This window comes from Rhodamnia argentea, chromosome 3, assembly GCF_020921035.1.
Source record: "Rhodamnia argentea isolate NSW1041297 chromosome 3, ASM2092103v1, whole genome shotgun sequence".
Classification (NCBI taxonomy): Eukaryota; Viridiplantae; Streptophyta; class Magnoliopsida; order Myrtales; family Myrtaceae; genus Rhodamnia; species Rhodamnia argentea.
The window spans coordinates 21,687,379-21,706,652 of NC_063152.1; positions in this window are offsets into that span (position 1 = coordinate 21,687,379).

A 19,274-nucleotide genomic window follows, 5' to 3' on the forward strand; every position below is an offset into this window, starting at 1 on the left:
CTTTTGATGCGGGGAGGAAGGTACCGCTCCGGACACATGAATCCATGGTCTTCCCGGGAGCAAGGTGAAGGCGCTAGGAATGTCCAGTACTTGGAACGGTATAGAGAAAGTTACCGGTCCAATGTCAACGTCCAGCTCAATCTCTCCTACAACATTTTTAGAGACTCCGTCAAATGACCGGATGGTAGATTTAGATGTCCCGACGAGGTCTTCATTTATCCCCAAGCTTCTCGGGGTACTCAAAGGACATAGGTTGAAAGCGTAACCGTTATCGATCGGGACGTGAGGAACCTCTTTCCCGTGGCACCTCACAACAATATAGAGGGCTTTGTTGTGGACACGCCCTTCTCTTGGAAAATCTTCATCCGAGAAGGATATCCGGTCTTTCAAAAGGATAGCACCTACGAAGTCCCCTAGTTGAACCTCGTTGATGGTCTCTGGGACATGGACCTCATCCAGCACTTTCAAGAGGGCATTCTTGTGTTTTTCAGAATTTTTAAATAGATCCAGTAAGGAAATCTGCGCCGGCATTTTCCGCAGTTGGTCAACGACCTCATATTCACTGGTCCTCACGACCGATTGCAACTTCTCAACTTCTTCCGCAGTCGGGACTTTCTTTTGAGAATCCGCCTCTCTTGGTGGATAACATCTTCCCGATCTCATTATGGCGTCGATCTCGCCCGTTCTATAATCCCAATGAACCGCCTTTGAGTTATATTCCTCCACAGGCGGTAACTTAATCTTCACCAGTATGATCCTTTCTAGTGGTGATTCAGACGTTGACGGCTTCTCCGAAGCGGATGTTTCCCAACTATCTACCTTATTTAGATCAATGACAAAACGAATCGGAGTATCTACCATTCCGACCATCTCATCTTCATGGACATCATCGGGGTTATGTTCTGGACCAGGCCTTACCAGCGCGGCATTTTCTTCATCCAGATCCCTTTGTCTTTCTCTTCTGATTCTCGGGATAATTCCTTCAATCCTCATCCCAATTTCTACCAGATGTTGGAATGAAGAATACGTGTATGCATACATGCAGTCAAAATATTCAGCCGGAAGTGACTTCAACACGAACTCCAAGATCTCCCTCTCTGATAGTGGTGGTTACACCATTGCCGCATGCTTCTTCCATCTCCTTGCAAAGAGCTCAAAATACTCATCTTCACTTTTCCCGATGTTTAACAAATTAGCCTTAGTGAAATAACCTCTGATTCCAGCTTCAAAGTGTAGTATAAAGTGCTCTGATAAATCCTCCTAGCTCGGGACCCAATCCAGATCGATTGATTGGAACCACACCAGTGCGAGGCCTGTTAAGCTAAGTCCGAAGTTCCGGATTAATGTTTCGTCGTTTTCATGGTGGCCATCCATTTGACGGAGATAATATGAGATATGCGCCGGAGGACACCTGGCGCCATTATATTTTGTTTGGAAGATCACTCTCGGGTTCACGCCTTGGGGCGGAACATTTCTTGCCCGAGTAAGTGGCGTAATCAGCTCTTTCAACTCATCCATTTTCCTTGTCACATCGTCTCCTTGCTCTTGCAGTAGGGCGATCTTTCGATTTTGCGTCTCCATGGCCCGCCGCATTTCCGGAATCTGCATGTTCTCTTCTACTCTTGTGACGTCATTCTTAACCAACAACCGAGATAACTCTGCTACCATAGTCGTCACATGACGTATATGCGTCTCCGCATTAGAAACCCGCATATCGACCTCTCGGTTCTCCTGTTCATTCCGAGGAGCCACTTGGTCTTTAACTTCATCGATTGTTCCCACAAATTCCTCACTTGCGGGGTCATCCATGCCACCCCACCCATCGGGGACTATATCTCCAGAATAAACGAAAAAGCTTGGGGGTGCTGAATACAAAACTTTGAAGTTGTAACCGCCACTATCTTCTCCCAGGTTATCAACTATTTCTCCCCTCTCAAGAGCTTTCTGCATAAATCTTCTATCACCTCTGCGTGCTTTATCCAGACGGACTTCATATTCGTCTATCTCTTCAATTTCTTGGTTATCTTTGATGCTCATTAAATATCCTAGGGGTATTTTCAAAACAGCTCCCCTCGTAGGTTTCATCGCAAATTCCTTAGACAGCATGTCCACAGCCACATAAGTACCCTTAAAAGTAGCATCTTCCATTCTTCCTATAACGCCCAAGTTAATCAGCTTTTCTAAGCAAGCCTCCTTTTGCTTCCAGGAAATACTCTCTCCTTCCGGGTATTGCGAGGCTAATGTCAAGACATCCCGCATTTTACTCATATCCACTATGAACTCCAGAATCTCTTCCTCTTCGCCTCCGAAGATCGCGTTCACCTCGCGATGCTCGGGTAACGGGTTATGTTGCACATTCGGTTCGGTTTTGTCAAACTCCAAAACCTTACCATCGATCAACGCTTGTACTCCGAACTTGAGAGCGAGACAGTTGTCCACGTTATGTCCCCTTTCTCCCATATGGTATATGCACGTCTGGGTCTCATCAAACCCAGGAAATCTTGGAGGATGAGCTCTAGGTGGCTCTTTTGCAACTAGGCGGTTCTCCAGAAGCATAGGTAACAATTTGGATAAGGGTCGGGGTAGTGGGGTAAAAACAGGTTGGTTCTTTTGTCGCGACCCTCCGGAAATTTTTCCATAGGGCTTTCCGGTGGTGAGAGGGTTAACGAGCCGATCCTCTTTTTATATGTATGTATATGACCTCGGTTGTCTCAGGGATCGTTTAGGATCGCGGGTCTCTCCCAAGACCCATTACTCGAATCGCGATGTCGGGTAAAATTTATCAAATATCGATATCGACCTTAGTGTGGTCGGGTGGCATGTGCAAATGTGTACATGCAATTGGAGTCGCCACCGATCGGTTTATCGGAAGGTACGATCGGAAAACCTTACCGAGTGGTCGGGTGGCATGTGCAAATGTGTACATGCAATTGGAGTCGCCACCGATCGGTTTATCGGAAGGTACGATCGGAAAACCTTACCGAGCGGTCGGGAGAAACCGTTCGGTTCCGCGAAAACCAGAGATTTTTGGGTCCGGGGACTTGGTTACGCCAAATTTCATATTGACGCCCTTTCGGTTACCGATGTTGAGTGTTTTTCTAACCTAGGAATTCATGCAAGTGCGATATCGGGTAAGGTAGGCTCTAACGGTTCTAAGTGTACATGCAGATGGGAATTTTCTATCCTAACGATCACAATCGGAAAAAAATAATGTACAATCAAAATTATCACAAACAATCAAATCAATCAATCAAGGCTTGACATGTCTAAAATAGCCCTAATGGCCCACACAAAAAGTCGAGTTTGGGTTTCGGGGATGATTCGGGAAAATTTGGGGCGGAAGGCCCGGAAGGGTAGAATGGTCAATTTTGGGGTTCGGGACTCGAAAATCACAAAATTTCGGGTTGGCCAGTTGAATGTGGCCATTCCCTATTTTTTGTGATTTTTTAGAATTTTTCTAATTTTTTCTATTTTTTTGAATTTTTTATTTACTTTCTAAAAATTTAGAAATTTTCCGGATCGACACGGATCGACCCTCGAAGTCTCAAAATTTTCGATCCCGATTTTATGAATCTCGAATCGATCTAGGAAATTTTAGGAATTTTTTATGAAAATCCGGGAATTTTTATGAATTTTCTAGGTATTTTTGCAATTTTTTGGATTTTTTTGGAAATTTCTTTTTATTTTTTTATTATTTTTATTATTAAACCGGATCGGGTCAACCGGTCAACGGCCGGTCAACCCGGTCCGACCGCCCATAGACTCACTCACGACACCCAAAACGGCGCCGTATATGTATTTACTTGATTTTCTTTTTGATTTTCTAAAATAAAATCTGAATATTCGAATATAAAAGAAAAAAATGGACGGTTGAGATCAATCTATAAATCAATCTCAACCGTCGGACCTTTGCTAACAAAACGGCGTCACTTCGGTGTAATACACGGATGGCCAAGATTAAATCCCAAGAATCCATCTCGGCCGTCGAAGCCTACTAAGCTAAACGGCGCCGCATCACTCTTCAAATGGACGGTCGGGATCTGATTTATGGCTTGATCTGAGCCGTTCACTCCCTTTAACAAAAACGACGACGTTCCACCTAATACATTGGACGGTCATGATTTCTTCTAGGTCTAATATGAACCGTCCACCTCACCTATACCTAAACGGCACCGTATGAATTAAGAGGACGGACGGCTGCGATTAAAACTAAGAACCAATCTGAACCGTTCGTCCAATCTAAAGCCTAAAACGACGCCGCTTCTGCCCTATATACCCTAAACGACGTCGCGTGTTACTAACTAAAACGACGCAGTATTTGATTGATTTTTTTTTATTTTCTTTCTAATATCCTAATATCCGAAAATACAAAATAAAGATCCAACGGCCGAGAATCAAACTACCCTATTTATCTCAGCCGTTGGAAAGGATTTGAGTCGGCCCGCTCGCGCCAACGGCCAAGCCGACTCGGATCCGAGCTGGACCTATCAGCTCGTGACACCTCAGCCTGTTGACCTCTTGACCGCCACATCGGTATCGTCTTCTCCATCGCGACGACAACTAATGGACGGCCGAGAACGTTCCGGCGAGATCCAACGGCGAGATCTCGCCGGATCGACATGAAACCACCACCGCTCGACTCGCCTTGATCTCTAGTTCAACATATCCAAAAACTAAACAATTTCATCCACGGAATCAACCTTAATCAAGCTTATACAGTTTCGATATCTCAGAACTCGATTTCACAACACAGAGCATAACTATCTAATTCAAGCTTCAAAATCATTCAAATGAGGTTAAGAATACTTACCTCGGGTTCGGATCGAACCCGTAGTTGCTAGAATAGCCTGGCCGAAGATCAACCAGACCGCGAGATGTTGGAGGTTTGATTGAGGCGACTCGGACAAAATCAATGCAGAGAAAGGTTGCGATCGTGATCGGAGATGGAATAGAAGTAAAAGGCACACATTAATTTCACAAATCATGCTCAAAATATGAGGATGCCATGATCGCACAGTGAGGAGAATCGAAGTTCAACTCACCTGGTTTGGAGATCGCAGGCTAATCCAAGTGGCTCGGTCACTTTTCCGGAACCGCTATGAAGCTTCTGAAGTGGATCACGAAGCTCGATTTGCTCGGGATTAGCTTGACGAGCAATCCACGGTCGCCGCTCGAACTCTCGTCAATGGCGGATGTCGAGAGCGTTCCTCTCTCTCTAACTTATTCTCTCTCTATTCTGTTTACTCTCGCGAGCCAAATGAGCCTCCCTCTGTTCTAGAATCCTCTCACCCCTTTTATACTCGATTTTCGAATTTAGGCGCGTTCGGGAGCTTGAGTCGGCGACGTCCTCACGTGTTGATCACGTGGCTTTTGGTCACCGGACGGTGACGGAATCGGTTATGATTCCGTCAACGTCCGTTTGGCCCTCCGTCGACTAAGAATGTGCACGAATTGAGCCCTGGTTTGTTCACGTTGACTTTCCAAGCCGCCGCGACTTTGGCTGGCTCGCCGGAGCTCCTTCGGCGCCCATTGACCTTGATGCTTGATCCAATCGACGCATATCATCCTGGGGAACAAAACGCCTAAGTTAATTGCTTTGATTATCACCGATTGCCTTGTCAATTTGTTCATCAAAATTCGTCCAAGAACTGTTCATTCGCGCGATCATTCTGTGAGGAAGAAGACACCGTGTTGGACCGGTTCAATCGGTCCGACCGATGATCAGACCGGTCTGAACCGGTTCATACAATGAAATTTGCCCAACTTTTCAAAATTAATCAAGATTTACTGGGAATTTTTGCAATTAAAACTCAAAATTGAACTTAGGGGCTTGGATATTATCTAGAAATGTAATTTTGCCCAAAAGTTCTATTCAATTTTTATGAAAACCCCAAAATTTTCAATATTGCCCAAATTGGGGAAAAGTCCAATTGAGTGTCAATTTGATCAAATTGGACCATGAGACCCGTTCCAATCGATTTAGAATGCATGAAAACGTAGGGTGAGAGTTCAATTTTACTATGATAGTCCCTCAATTAATATTAATTTCAAAAATTGGCAAGTTGAGGGACTAAATTGCAAAGAATTTGGGAATTTTGCCTAATTCGTGCAATTCGTGCAATTGTGGGTGCAATTGATCAAATTGAAGTTCAAAGGGACTGCAATCGAATGTCTAGACTCTAAATGTGTGAAAATTGCGAAAAAAAAGACTCAATTAGTATTTTTTATGCAAATTCAACCTTAGGCGTTGTGAAGAAACACCTAAAATTGGATTCAATTTTCAATTTTTCTTGAGGTCAATATTAAGAGGGAATTAAAAGAAAAATATTGGACATTTTTGTGTATTTTTGCGACCTCGAAAAGTATTTTTTATGAATTTTCTAAGATTTTTCTATTTTCCGAAAATATTAAAAAATGTGAAAAATATGAAAAATTATTTTTTGTTTCAAATTGGTTCCTTAAGCTTGGCCAAGGCTTCCAATGCTGATTTTTTAATTTTTTGATTTTTTGTGAATTTTTAGTGAATTTTGGAAAATAATACTAAAGGAAAATTGATTGAAAATCAGGTGTCAACATTTGCCCCTCTTTGAAAGTAATCTCGATTAGAGGTTGCTTTCAAAGACAAGGTGACACCTGGATCCTTAATCGACTATGCTGGGGAAAAATCTAAAGAAAATAAGTCTTGACATTCGATTGCTTTACCTTTGCTGTTAAAGTTCTAACTCCGTGGGGAATTGTTTCGATTCATGCTCATTTATATGAAAGAGAGATAAGAAGAGAGAGAGACTTACCCGTAGCTCACCTGTCTATGGTTTGAGATTTGTCGATCCGAGGTTGAAAGATTCGGTGTATGGAATTACCTTCGAATGAATGGCGAGATTTTGCGATGGTCGGCGTCCTTCCGGTGTCGAGTGGTGGTTTGAAAATTTGGAAGGAAGGTTCACCCTTGTAACAAAGGGATTTCACCTATTCAAAATGGGTTTGACTATCCACCGGGGATTCATCATTTAAAAAGGGGCTGTTGGCTTTCATCTAGGAAGCTACTCACCGTCTGAAAGGGAGGTTCACCCTTGTAACAAAGGGGTTTCACCTATTTTAAAAGAGATTGGCTATCCTCTATATAGGGACTCACCATCTAAAAAGTAGATCGGTTTTCCTCTATGCAGGTACTCACCGTCTGGAAGGGAGGTTCGCCCTTGTAACAAAGGGGTTTCACCTATTTAAAAGAGATTGGCTATCCTCTATGCGGGGACTCACCATCTAAAAAGCAGATCGATTTTCCTCTATGCGAGTACTCACCGTCCGGAAGGGTGCCATCCGAGGACCTAGGTTGACTAGTGTACCTACGTAAGCTCAAACCCTATTTCAAATTTTCTAAAAGGCAGATCGGCTTTCATCTAGGAAGCTACTCACCGTCCGAGAGGGTGCCATCTGAGGACCTAGGTTGACTAGTGTACCTACTGAAGTTCAAACCCTATTTCAAATTTTCTAAAATGCAGATCGGCTTTCATCTAGGAAGCTACTCACCGTCCGAGAGGGTGCCTGTCGCGACCCTTCGGGAAATTTTTTTTTCCGGTTTGAGTAGCGCTAACGAGCCGATCCTTTTAATTTTTAATAATTCTTTTTATAGGACCCCGGTTGTCGGCGGGGTATTTTTTTTAAGGATCGCGGGTCTCTCCCAAGACCCATTACTCGAATCGCGATGTCGGGTAAAATTTATCAAATATCGATATCGACCTTAGTGTGGTCGTGTGGCATGTACAGTGTGTACATGCAATTTGGAGTCGCCACCGATCGATTTATTGGGAGGTACGATCGGAAAACCTTACCGAGCGGTCGGGAGAAACTGTTCGGTTCCGCGAAAACCAGAGATTTTTGGGTCCGGGGACTTGGTTACGCCGAGATTTCTATCGACTCCCTTTCGGTTACCGATGTTGAGTGATTTTCTAACCTACGAGTTCATGCGGATGCGATATCGGGTGAGGTAGGTCCTAACAATTCTAAGTATTCATGTAGATGGGAATTTTCTATTCCTAACAATCACGATCAAGAAATTTAATATACAATCAAAATCAACACAAGCAATCAAATAAATCAATCAAGGTTTGACATGTCTAAAATAGCCCTATCGGCCCACACAAAAATCAAATTCGGGTTTCGGGGTAATTTGGTGAAAATTTGGGGCGTAAGGCCCAGAAGGGTAGAATGGTCATTTTTTGGGGTTCGGGACCCGAAAATCACAAAATCCGGGTCGGGCCGGTTGAATGTGGCCATTTCCCATTTTTGGTGATTTTATGGAATTTTTCTAATTTTTCTAATTTTTTGAATTTTTTATCTATTTTTCAAAAATGTCGGGAATTTTCCGGATCGACACGGATCGACCCTCAAAGTCTCAAAATTTTCGATCCAGACTTTACGAGTCCCAAATCGATCTAGAAATTTTTTAGAAATTTTTTGTGAAAATCTGGGAATTTTTATGAATTTTCTAAGTATTTTTGCAATTTTTTGGATTTTGGGAAATTTCTTTTTTTTTTTATTAATAAACCGGACCGGGTCAACCGGTCAACGGCCGGTCAACCCGGTCCGACCGTCTCGGACCCGCTCTACCTCCAATACGGCGCCGTATACGTACACATCTATTTATTTTTTATTTTCTAAACCTAATTTCTAATAATCGACGTTAAAAGAAATAAACGGACGGCCGAGATTCAACCTAGAACCGATCTAGACCGTCGACTCAACCGGAACAAAACGACGCCGTGTTCTAGCATTGGATGGGCGGCCACGATTAAATCTCAAGACTTCATCTCAGCCGTCGAAGTCCACTAAACAAAACGACGCCGCATCACTCTAATAAACGGACGGCCACGATTAAAACTAAACTAGATCTGGACCGTCTATCCTATCTAAAGCCAAAAACGACGACGCTTTAACCTCATGCATGAAACGACGCAGCATCTATTAAACAAACCGACGGCTGCGATTCATTCTAAATCTAATTTGAGCCATCTACCCGTCTACGCCAAAAACGACGCCGAATCACTTATAACGAATGAACGGCCGCGATAGATCTTAAGCCTAATCCGGACCGTCTATCTATATTAATACTAAAACGACGACGTCTAACCTAAACAAAACTGCATCGTTTTTGGTTTTCTATATTTTCTATCAAATATGCTAATATCTAAGAAATACAAAAATCAGATCCGACGGCCCTAAATCAAATTCATCTATTTTTCCTAGCCGTCGGATCAAGGCCGACTCGGCCTATTCGCGCGCTCGTCCAGGCCGAGTCGGCGACGGCGTGGACCACTCACGGTGTGACACGTCGGACCTTGACTTTTTGACCGAGCCACGTTGGTCATCTTCTTCCTTGCGACGACACGGGAATGAACGGCCAGAAACGTTCGGGCGAGATCCAACGGCGAGATCTCGCCGGAATGACACCAAACCAACGCCAATACACTCGCCTCTCCTTCTAGATTGACATATCCAAGAATCAAACATTTTCATCCACTAAATTGCGAGAATCGAACTAAGCACGATCACGGCATCTCGGAGCTTGATCAAGCAAAACAGAGCACGATAACCTAATTCTATCACACGTAAGCTCAAAAAGGAGTTGAGGAAACTTACCTCGAGTCCCGATTGGACTCGCGATGGCTAGAAAGGTCCGGCCGGCGTTCTGCCAGACCGAGCCGTGATGGAGGTTCGCCTCGGGCAATTAGGGAGGAATCGATGCAAAATAACAACGCGACCGTGATTAGTGCGGTTCGAGAATGAAAACGCACACAATAATTGCACTAATGAGACTTGCAGAAGTGAGATGCCATGCTAGCACAGTAGAGAGTTTGGAAGTTCGACTCACCCGATTTGGAGATCGCCGGCTAATCCAAGTGGCTCGGTTGCTTTCTAGAGCTGTTGTGAAGCTTCCGAAGTGGATCGCGAAGCTCGATTTGCTCTGGATTGGCTTAACGAGCAATCCACGATAACCGCTCGAACCTTCGTCAATGGCGGACGTCGAGAGCTCTCTCTCTCTCTCTAACTCTCGCTCTCTCTATTCTGTTTACTCTCGCGAATCAAATGAGCCCCCCCTTGCTCTAGAATCTTCTCGTTCCTTTTATACTCTCCTTTTGAATTTTGGGCGCGCACGGTGATGGTTCACCGACTCACTTCGCACGTGCCCAAGCGTGCGAAGTGAGTTGGACGGAGACCGGAACGGAATAGGATTCCGTCCGGCTCTGTTTGGCACTCCGGCAACGCCAATTGTGCGCGAAATGGGCTTATTTTGCTGGACGTTGACTTTTTACGTCGCTGTAGGTTTGACCGCTCCGCCGGCGCTTCTCCGGCAACCATTGTCCTCGGAGTTGGGCTCGGTTGGAGCATATTCGCCCGAGGAACAAAACGCCCGAGTCAATTGACCCGATTATAGCCAATTTCCTCATCAATTTGTTCATTGAAATTCGTCCAAACACTGTTCATTCGCGCAGACGTTCTGAAGAAGAAGAAGTACTGTTCGGGACCGGTTTGACCGGTCCGACCGGCGGTCCGACCGGTCCGAACCGGTTCAGATAGTAATTCTTGCACAATTTTCAAAATTAATCCAAATTGACTGGGAATTTTTGCAATTAGACCTCAAAATTGGACTTAGGGGCCTGGATATTGTCTAAAAATGTGGTTTTGCCCAAAATTTCTTGGCAATTTGCACAAAAGCCCCAAATTTTTCAAAAATCCCAAATTGGGGAAATGTTCAATTGAGTGTCAATTCGATTAAATTGGACTATGAGACCTATGCCATTTGATTCAGAATGTATCAAAACCTTAGGGGTGGTCCAATTTTGCTATGAAGGTCCCTCAATTGAAAGTAATTTCAAGAGTTGGCAAGTTGAGGGACTTAATTGCAAACATTTTTGGGGATTTGGCCTAATTCGCGCAATTCTTGCAATTGAGGGTGCAATTGATCAAATTGAAGTTCAAAGGGACTGCAATTGAATGTTTAGACCTAAAATGTGCAAAAATTGCAAATAAAAAGACTCAATTGGTATTTTTTATGAAAATTCGACCTTAGGCGTTGTGAAGGAACACCTAAAATTGAACTCAATTTTTGATTTTTCTTGAGGTTAGTATGAAAAGGGTATTAAAAGAAAAATATTGAACATTTTTGTGTATTTTTGTGACCTAGAAAAGTATTTTTTATGAATTTTCAAGTATTTTCCTATTTTTCGAAAATATAAATAAATGTGAAAAATATGAAAAATTATTTTTTGTTCCAAATTGGTTCCTTAAGCTTGGCCAAGGCTTCCAATGTTGATTTTTTAATTTTTTGATTTTTTTGTGAATTTTTGGTGAATTTTGGAAAATAAAACTAAAGGAAAAATGACTAAAAATTCGGGTATCAACAAATGCCCCTTGTCGCGACCCTCCGGAAATTTCCTTCCGGGGTGGAATAGGGCTAACGAGCCGATCCCTCCTTTTATAGACATATATATGGGGGATCGCGAGTCTCTCCCAAGACCCATTACTCGAATCGCGATGTCGGGTAAAATTTTTCAAATATCGAAATTGACCTTGTGTGGTCGGGTGGCATGTGCGAGATGTACATGCAATTTGGAGTCGCCACCGATCGATTTATTGGAAGGTACGACCGGAAAACCTTACCGAGCGGTCGGGAGAAACCGTTCGGTTCCGCGAAAACCGGAGATTTTGGGTCCGGGGATTTGGTTACGCCAAGTTTCATATTTGACGCCCTTTCGGTTACCGATGTTGATTGTTTTTATAACCTAAGATTTCATGCAGATGCGATATCGGATGAGGTAGGTCCTAAAAATCTAAGTATTCATACGGATGGGATTTTTCTATCCTAATCAATCACAATCGGCAAAAAATAATGCGCAATCAAAATCATTACAATCGATCAAATCAATCAATCAAAGTTCAATATGTCTAAAATGGCCCTATCGGCCCACACAAAAATCAATTTTGGGTATCGGGGTGATTTGGTAAAAATTTGGGGCGGATGGCCCGGAAGGGTAGAATGGTCATTTTTGGGGTTTGGGACCCGAAAATCACAAAATTTCGATTTGGCCAGTTGAATGTGGCCATTTCTCATTTTTTGTGATTTTCTTGAATTTTTCTAATTTTTTCTATTTTTTTGGAATTTTCATTTATTTTTCAAAAATATCGGAAATTTTCCGGATCGAAATTAATCGACCCTCGAAGTCTCAAAAATTTTCGATCCAGACTTTATGAGTCCCGAATCGATCTAGAAATTTTTAGAAATTTTTATGAAAATCGGGGAATTTTTATGAATTTTCTAAGTATTTTTACAATTTTTTTTGGATTTTTGGAAATTTCTTTTTATTTTTTATTATTTTTTATTAACAAACCGGACCGGGTCAAACCGGTCAACGGCCGGTCAACCCGGTCCGACCGCCCACGAACCCCTCTACGCCTAAAACGGCGCCGTATGCTATTTATTCTATTTATTTTTCGATTTTCTAAAATTAAATTCCTAATATTCGAATAAAAGAAAATGGATGGACGGCTGAGATCAATCTGCGAATTAATCTCAGCCGTCCGAACACCAGCAAACAAAACGACGTCGCCTCGGTCACTCTCAAAACGACGCCGCATAGTCCTAAAGGAGCGAACGGCTACGATGCAATCTAGAACTCAATCGGGGCCGTCTACTCTATCTTAAAGCAAAAACGACGACGTTCCACTTAGTATGCGAGCGGCCGCGATTAACCCTAGCCTAATCTGAACCGTTCATCCCTCTTAAACTATAAAACGACACCGCTTTCGGTCTACTAATACAAACGACGCCGCTTCACTATTGACACGGACGGCCACGATCGGGACTCAAATTAGATCCGGGCCGTCGATCCCTCCTACACACTAAACGACGACACTTCACTCGGGGAATACGGCACCGTTTTGCATTTTCTATTTTCTAATCTAATAAACGAATTATTTAAAATCTAATCGGACGGTCGAGAATTGAACTAAACTAATTATCTCGACCGTCGATCTATCCTAGTCAACCGGCTCGCTCAACGGACGAGCCGACTCGGCACCGAGCTGGACCAACCACGGCTCGCCACTTCAAACATGTTGACCCGCCGACCCGGACACGTCGCCTTCGTCTTCTTCCTCCCGCCAACGACGCAATGGACGGCCGGAAGCTTCCGGCGACGATCCAACGGTGAATCCTTGACCAAATCTCATGAAACCAAATCCTATCGACTGCTCTCAACCTCTAGTTTAACATATCTAAGAATCACAGCATTTCATCCATAGAATCGCGAATATCGGACGAAACACGGTCGCGACATTGCAGAACTCAATCATACGATTTAGAGCATAACTATTAAATTCATTCACGGGATCGGTTCGAATGAGGTTTAGAAACCTTACCCGCAGGTCCGATTGACCTGGTTTGGTCTAGGATCTCCTAGACGGGCTTCGTCGTTGATCGGCCGTGGAGGTTGGATTTCGACGACTCGATTGGTAGGTTTTATGCAAAATCGAAGTAGAATGAATATGCAGAGGTGATCAGCAACGTTCAAGAGCCAAAACGCACACAGCAATTGCGATGATCGTGTTCAAAACAAGAAGATACCATGAACGTGCCGAGCTGAGTTTGAGAGATCGACTTACCGATTTAGAAGTTTTCTGGACAATTGATCGAGTGCGATCGCTTCTCCGAAGTAGCAGGAAACTTCTGGAAGTGAATCGGCACTTTGATGTGGTCTGAAATGGCCGGCCGAGCAGCTTGCGGTCCGAGCTTGAAGCTCCGGCGATGGCGTCGTGCGAGAGCTCGTCTCTCTCTCTAGCTCACTCTCTCTCTATTCTGTTGAGTCTGGTGAGCCTAATGAACCTCTCCTTTTGCGTCGAGAACCTTCTTAGCTTTTATACCAAGTTTTCAAAAACGCGCGCGCACGGGCAAGTATTCACCGAGCTGTCACGTGCCAATCACGCGGGTTTAGGCTCGCCGGACGGTGACGGAATCGTTAGGATTCCGTCCAACGTCCGTTAAGCCTCCGTCGATCACCAAATGAGCGTTAATTTGACACGGGATTGCAAATGTTGACTTTTTCGAACACCGGAGCTTTGACCGGCGATTTCGGCCGTCTCCGGCGGCCATTGGCCGGGCCACCGGTGGCAATCGGCCGGGCTTGACCTGCACATCAAAACCCCTACATCAATTGTATCAATTATAATCGAATTGGCCCCCAATTTGGTCATTGAAGTTCGGCCTTTAAATCTGCAATTCGCGCGGGCGAGAGGTTGAAGAAGGCATCATTGCGGGACCGGTTCGACCGGTCCGACCAAATGATCGACCGGTCCGAACCGGTTCGGACAGTGGAATTTTCACAATTTTCAAAATTAAACGAAATTGAGTGGGAATTTTTGCAATTAAACCACAAAATTGGACTTAGGGGCCTAGATATTATCTGGAAATGCAATTTTGCCCAAAATTTCCCATCGATTTATATGAAATCCCCAAATTTTTCTAAATCGGCAAATTGGGGAAAAACTCAATTGGACGTCTAATTGATAAAATTGGACTATGAGACCTATGCCAATAGATTCAGAATGTGTTAAAACCCTAGGGGTGATCCAATTGTGTATAGAAAATTGCTCAATTGAAAGTAATTTCAAAAATTGCAAAGTTGAGGGACTTAATTGCAAATAATTTGGGGATTTGGCCTAATTCGTGCAATTGGCGCAATTGAGGGTGAAATTGATGAAATTGAAGTTCAAAGGGACCACAACTGAATGTCTAGACTCCAAATGTGCAAAAATTGCAAATAAAAAGACTCAATTGGTATTTTTTGTGCAAATTCAACCTTAGGCATTGTGAAGAAACACCTAAAATTGAACTCAATTTTTGATTTTTCTTGAGGTCAATATTAAAAGGGAATTAAAAGAAAAAAATATTGGATATTTTTGTGTATTTTTGTGACCTCGAAAAGTATTTTTTATGAATTTTCAAAGATTTTTCCTATTTTTCGAAAATATTAAAAAAAATGCGAAAAACATGAAAAATTATTTTTTGTTCCAAATTGGTTCCTTATGCTTGGCCAAGGCTTCCAATGTTGATTTTATAATTTTTTAATTTTTTGTGAATTTTTAATGAATTTTGGAAAATAAAACTAAAGAAAAGCGATTAAAAATTCGGGTGTCAACAGATGCCCCTCTTTGAAAGTAATCTCGGTCGGAGGTTGCTTTCAAAGACAAGGTGACACCTGGATCCTTAATCGATCTCGGGAAAAATCTAAAGAAAATAAGTCTTTGACATTCGATTGCTTTACCTTTGCAGTTTAAGCTCTAACTCCGTGGGGAATTATTTCCAATTTATGCTCATTTCATGTGAAAGAGAGATGAGAAGAGAGAGAGACTTACCTGTAGCTCACCTGTCTATGGTTTGAGATTTGTTGATCCGAGGTTGAAAAATCGAGTGTACGGAATTACCTGTGGACGGTTTGGCGCGATTTTGCAATGGTCGGCGTCCGTCCGGTGTCGAGCGGTGGTTTGAAGATTTGGAAGGAAGGTTCACCCTTGTAACAAAGGGGTTTCACCTATTTAAAATGGGTTTGACTATCCACTAGGGATTCATCATTTAAAAAAAAGGGGGGCAGATCGGCTTTCGTCTCTCCAACTACTAACCGTCTGAAAGGGGAGGTTCACCCTTGTAACAAAGGGGTTTCACCTATTTAAAAAGATTGGCTATCCTCCATCCGGGGACTCACCATCTAAAAAGCAGATCGGCTTTCGTCTCTCCAGCTACTAACCGTCTGAGGGGGAGGTTCACCCTTGTAACAAAGGGGTTTCACCTATTTAAAAAGATTGGCTATCCTCTATGCGGGGACTCACCATCTAAAAAGCAGATCGGCTTTCGTCTCTCCAGCTACTAACCGTCTGAGGGGAAGGTTCACCCTTGTAACAAAGGGGTTTCACCTATTTAAAAAGATTGGCTATCCTCCATGCGGGGACTCACCATCTAAAAAGCGGATCGGCTTTCGTCTCTCCAGCTACTAACCGTTCGAGAGGGGAGGTTCACCCTTGTAACAAAGGGGTTTCACCTATTTAAAAAGATTGGCTATCCTCCATGCGGGGACTCACCATCTAAAAAGCAGATCGGCTTTCGTCTCTCTAGCTACTAACCGTCCGAGAGGGTGCCATCTGAGGACCTAGGTTGACTAGTGTACCTACAGAGCTCAAACCCTATTTCAAATTTTCAAATAAGCAGATCGGTTTTCGTCTCTCCAGCCTACTAACCGTCCGAGAGGGTGCCATCTCGAGGACCTAGGTTGACTAGTGTACCCACTGAGCTCAAACCCCATTTCAAATTTTCAAATAAGCGAGATCGGTTTTCGTCTCTCCAGACTACTAACCGTCCGAGAGGGTGCCATCTCGAGGACCTAGGTTGACTAGTGTACCTACGAGCTCAAACCCTATTTCAAATTTTCAAATAAGCAGATCGGTTTTCGTCTCTCCAGCTACTAACCGTCCGAGAGGGTGCCATCCGAGGACCTAGGTTGACTAGTGTACCTACAGAGCTCAAACCCTATTTCAAATTTTCAAATAAGCAGATCGGTTTTCGTCTCTCCAGCTACTAACCGTCCGAGAGGGTGCCATCTCGAGGACCTAGGTTGACTAGTGTACCTACGAGCTCAAACCCTATTTCAAATTTTCAAATAAGCAGATCGGTTTTCGTCTCTCCAGCTACTAACCGTCCGAGAGGGTGCCATCTCGAGGACCTAGGTTGACTAGTGTACCTACAGAGCTCAAACCCTATTTCAAATTTTCAAATAAGCGGATCGGTTTTCGTCTCTCTAGCTACTAACCGTCCGAGAGGGTGCCATCTCGAGGACCTAGGTTGACTAGTGTACCTACGGAGCTCAAACCCTATTCCAAATTTTCAAATAAGCAGATCGGTTTTCGTCTCTCCAGCCTACTAACCGTCCGAGAGGGTGCCATCTCGAGGACCTAGGTTGACTAGTGTACCTACGGAGCTCAAACCCTATTTCAAATTTTCAAATAAACAGATCTCGAGGACCGGGGACTCCGGAAGACCCGCAGAAAATCCAAGTTAATCAAATCTTAAAATGCAACTTTTCCGAGGATTTGGGGTCACGGGGAACCCGCAGAAAGTTCAATCAAACATGATTAATATGACAACTTTAAGTTCTTGGGAGAAATTTAAGAATTCTAGACAAATTTTCAAAGTGTATTTGTGAGGGAAATGTGTCCAATCACAATTTCAAGTCTCCATCGAGGATGGATTTTGAATGACACATCCCGAGTGTTCTTCAAAAAGGTTGTTTTTTAAAAAATTTTCAAAAGGATTTTCCTTCATCCAAGAGGGCTTCTCACCGTTTTGGAAAGGCTTTTTCTTAAAATTCAAATCTGCTCACAGGAAACCTAACCTCGAGGTTTCGGGATCATTCGAGATTCATACAATCGATTAATCGAGAAGGCATTTTAAAAGGGACCGTAATTCGGGCCAGGTCAAAGGCTTTTCAAAGGATATTCATTTTGAAGTTTAGAAATGAATTTTGATCAACAATAGTTTCTTCGGGTCTACAAGTCAAGAACCCCGAAGTCATGATAAGACAGGATTGTACTTACCCCTTTAAGCGGTAGCTTCCTGTATGATTTCTTGCATCGACTGAAACACCTCTTAGATCGAAAAGTTTCGGTGACAGGTTGTATCTTGGTTTAAGGTAGGCTCTTTAAGAACGGCCATATTTTCAAAAGAGGGTGAACTTTGGTGATCACCTTGACATTTCTCCAGCTTTCATTTGCCTTTTGCGGAAGATTCACGATCATTCTTTTTCCAATTGATTTTGAGGATTTTCCTCTTTTCATCTTAATGATTTTTCTTTAGGATTTGCCCCTTTTCGGGATGCTCTTTTCATGGGCTTTGGCCTTGCTTTTACCAGGCACTTTGCTTTTTCTAGCCCTTTCATTCTTCATCATTTTCGCACCGATCGGCTCTTTTGAGACCAAGTATCAAAATTCTTCCGATCATGCTTTTTGACTCATTGCTGGTAATTCCTTTGCTTCGCCCCGGTGTGGGGGGTGATCACCAACAAGGGTTTAGAAATGAATATTCAAAGGCTCAAATTGGCTTTTCAAAGGGTAAGTGTTTGGGATACAGAAATGAAATGCTTTTCTTCACTTTGAGGTGTTCCAAGTCTTTGCCGAAATCACCTGAAGCTAATCACAAAAAGATTGATGCGAGGTTAGTACAATAAAGTCTTACCCGACCTTTTCTCCAAGGAATCATCCAATGAACCTCCAAATATGCCCCATTGTGGGGTGGTTCTTGACAGGGTTATATTCATAAAATTCTCCCTTTTTGGCTCAGAGTGGTTATCAAGGGATACAAATGTGTATGGATAATTTTGAAATGGAAATGCCTTTCATCATTTAAATCCATGTAATCACCGCGAATGATCCCTACGTCCCAAAATTAAGCTCTTTCGCTCTATCACTCTCGCTCATCGCTCAAGTGTGTCGGGGACGTGTTTAAGGACAAAGTTTGCCTCTTTTCATTTGAAGGATCATTCTTTTGAAAAGCTTTCAAAGCATGCCCTTTTATAGAAACTCGGGCGTTTTCATCAAAATTCATCGTTTGCCAAATGTTCTCATCAAAGATAATATTCAAAAGATGTTTCGTAATTTGTAAGGAATATTTCTTTGAAAGGGCCTTGTGGCTCTATAATTCCAAGTTTTTTCAATTTCAAGCACGACGGCGTATGAAAATTCTTTGTAAAGAAAGAGAACCTCAAACCTGTCTTCTTCAAATATTGGCTTCGTCCCCTGTAAAAACAAAAGGAAACAATCGGTTCAAGGTATTCAAAATTTTAAGTTCCGAAGCGATTTCTTCTCGTCTCCTTCGGACGTTGACTCCTGTCTCCGTAAAAACAAAAGGAAACAATCAGTCCAAGATATTCAAATTTTCAAATCCCGAAGTGATTTCTTCTTGTCTCCTTCGGATGTTGACTCCTGTCTCCTCTTTCGGGTGTCGACTCCTGTTTCCTGTAAAGAACAAAAGGAAACAATTAGTCCAAGATATTCAAAATCCGTGATCCAAAGTAACGAGATAACTTCCCTGTTTTGATCGGTTGCTCGCAAAGTTCTTCATGATTCCCGGTCCACCTACAAAACACAAACGTATGCAAATGCATGTATGCGAGATGTCATGCAAATGCAAAATTTTCATGTGACTCATATCTGCTCATCAACCGCTCCGAAGCTCA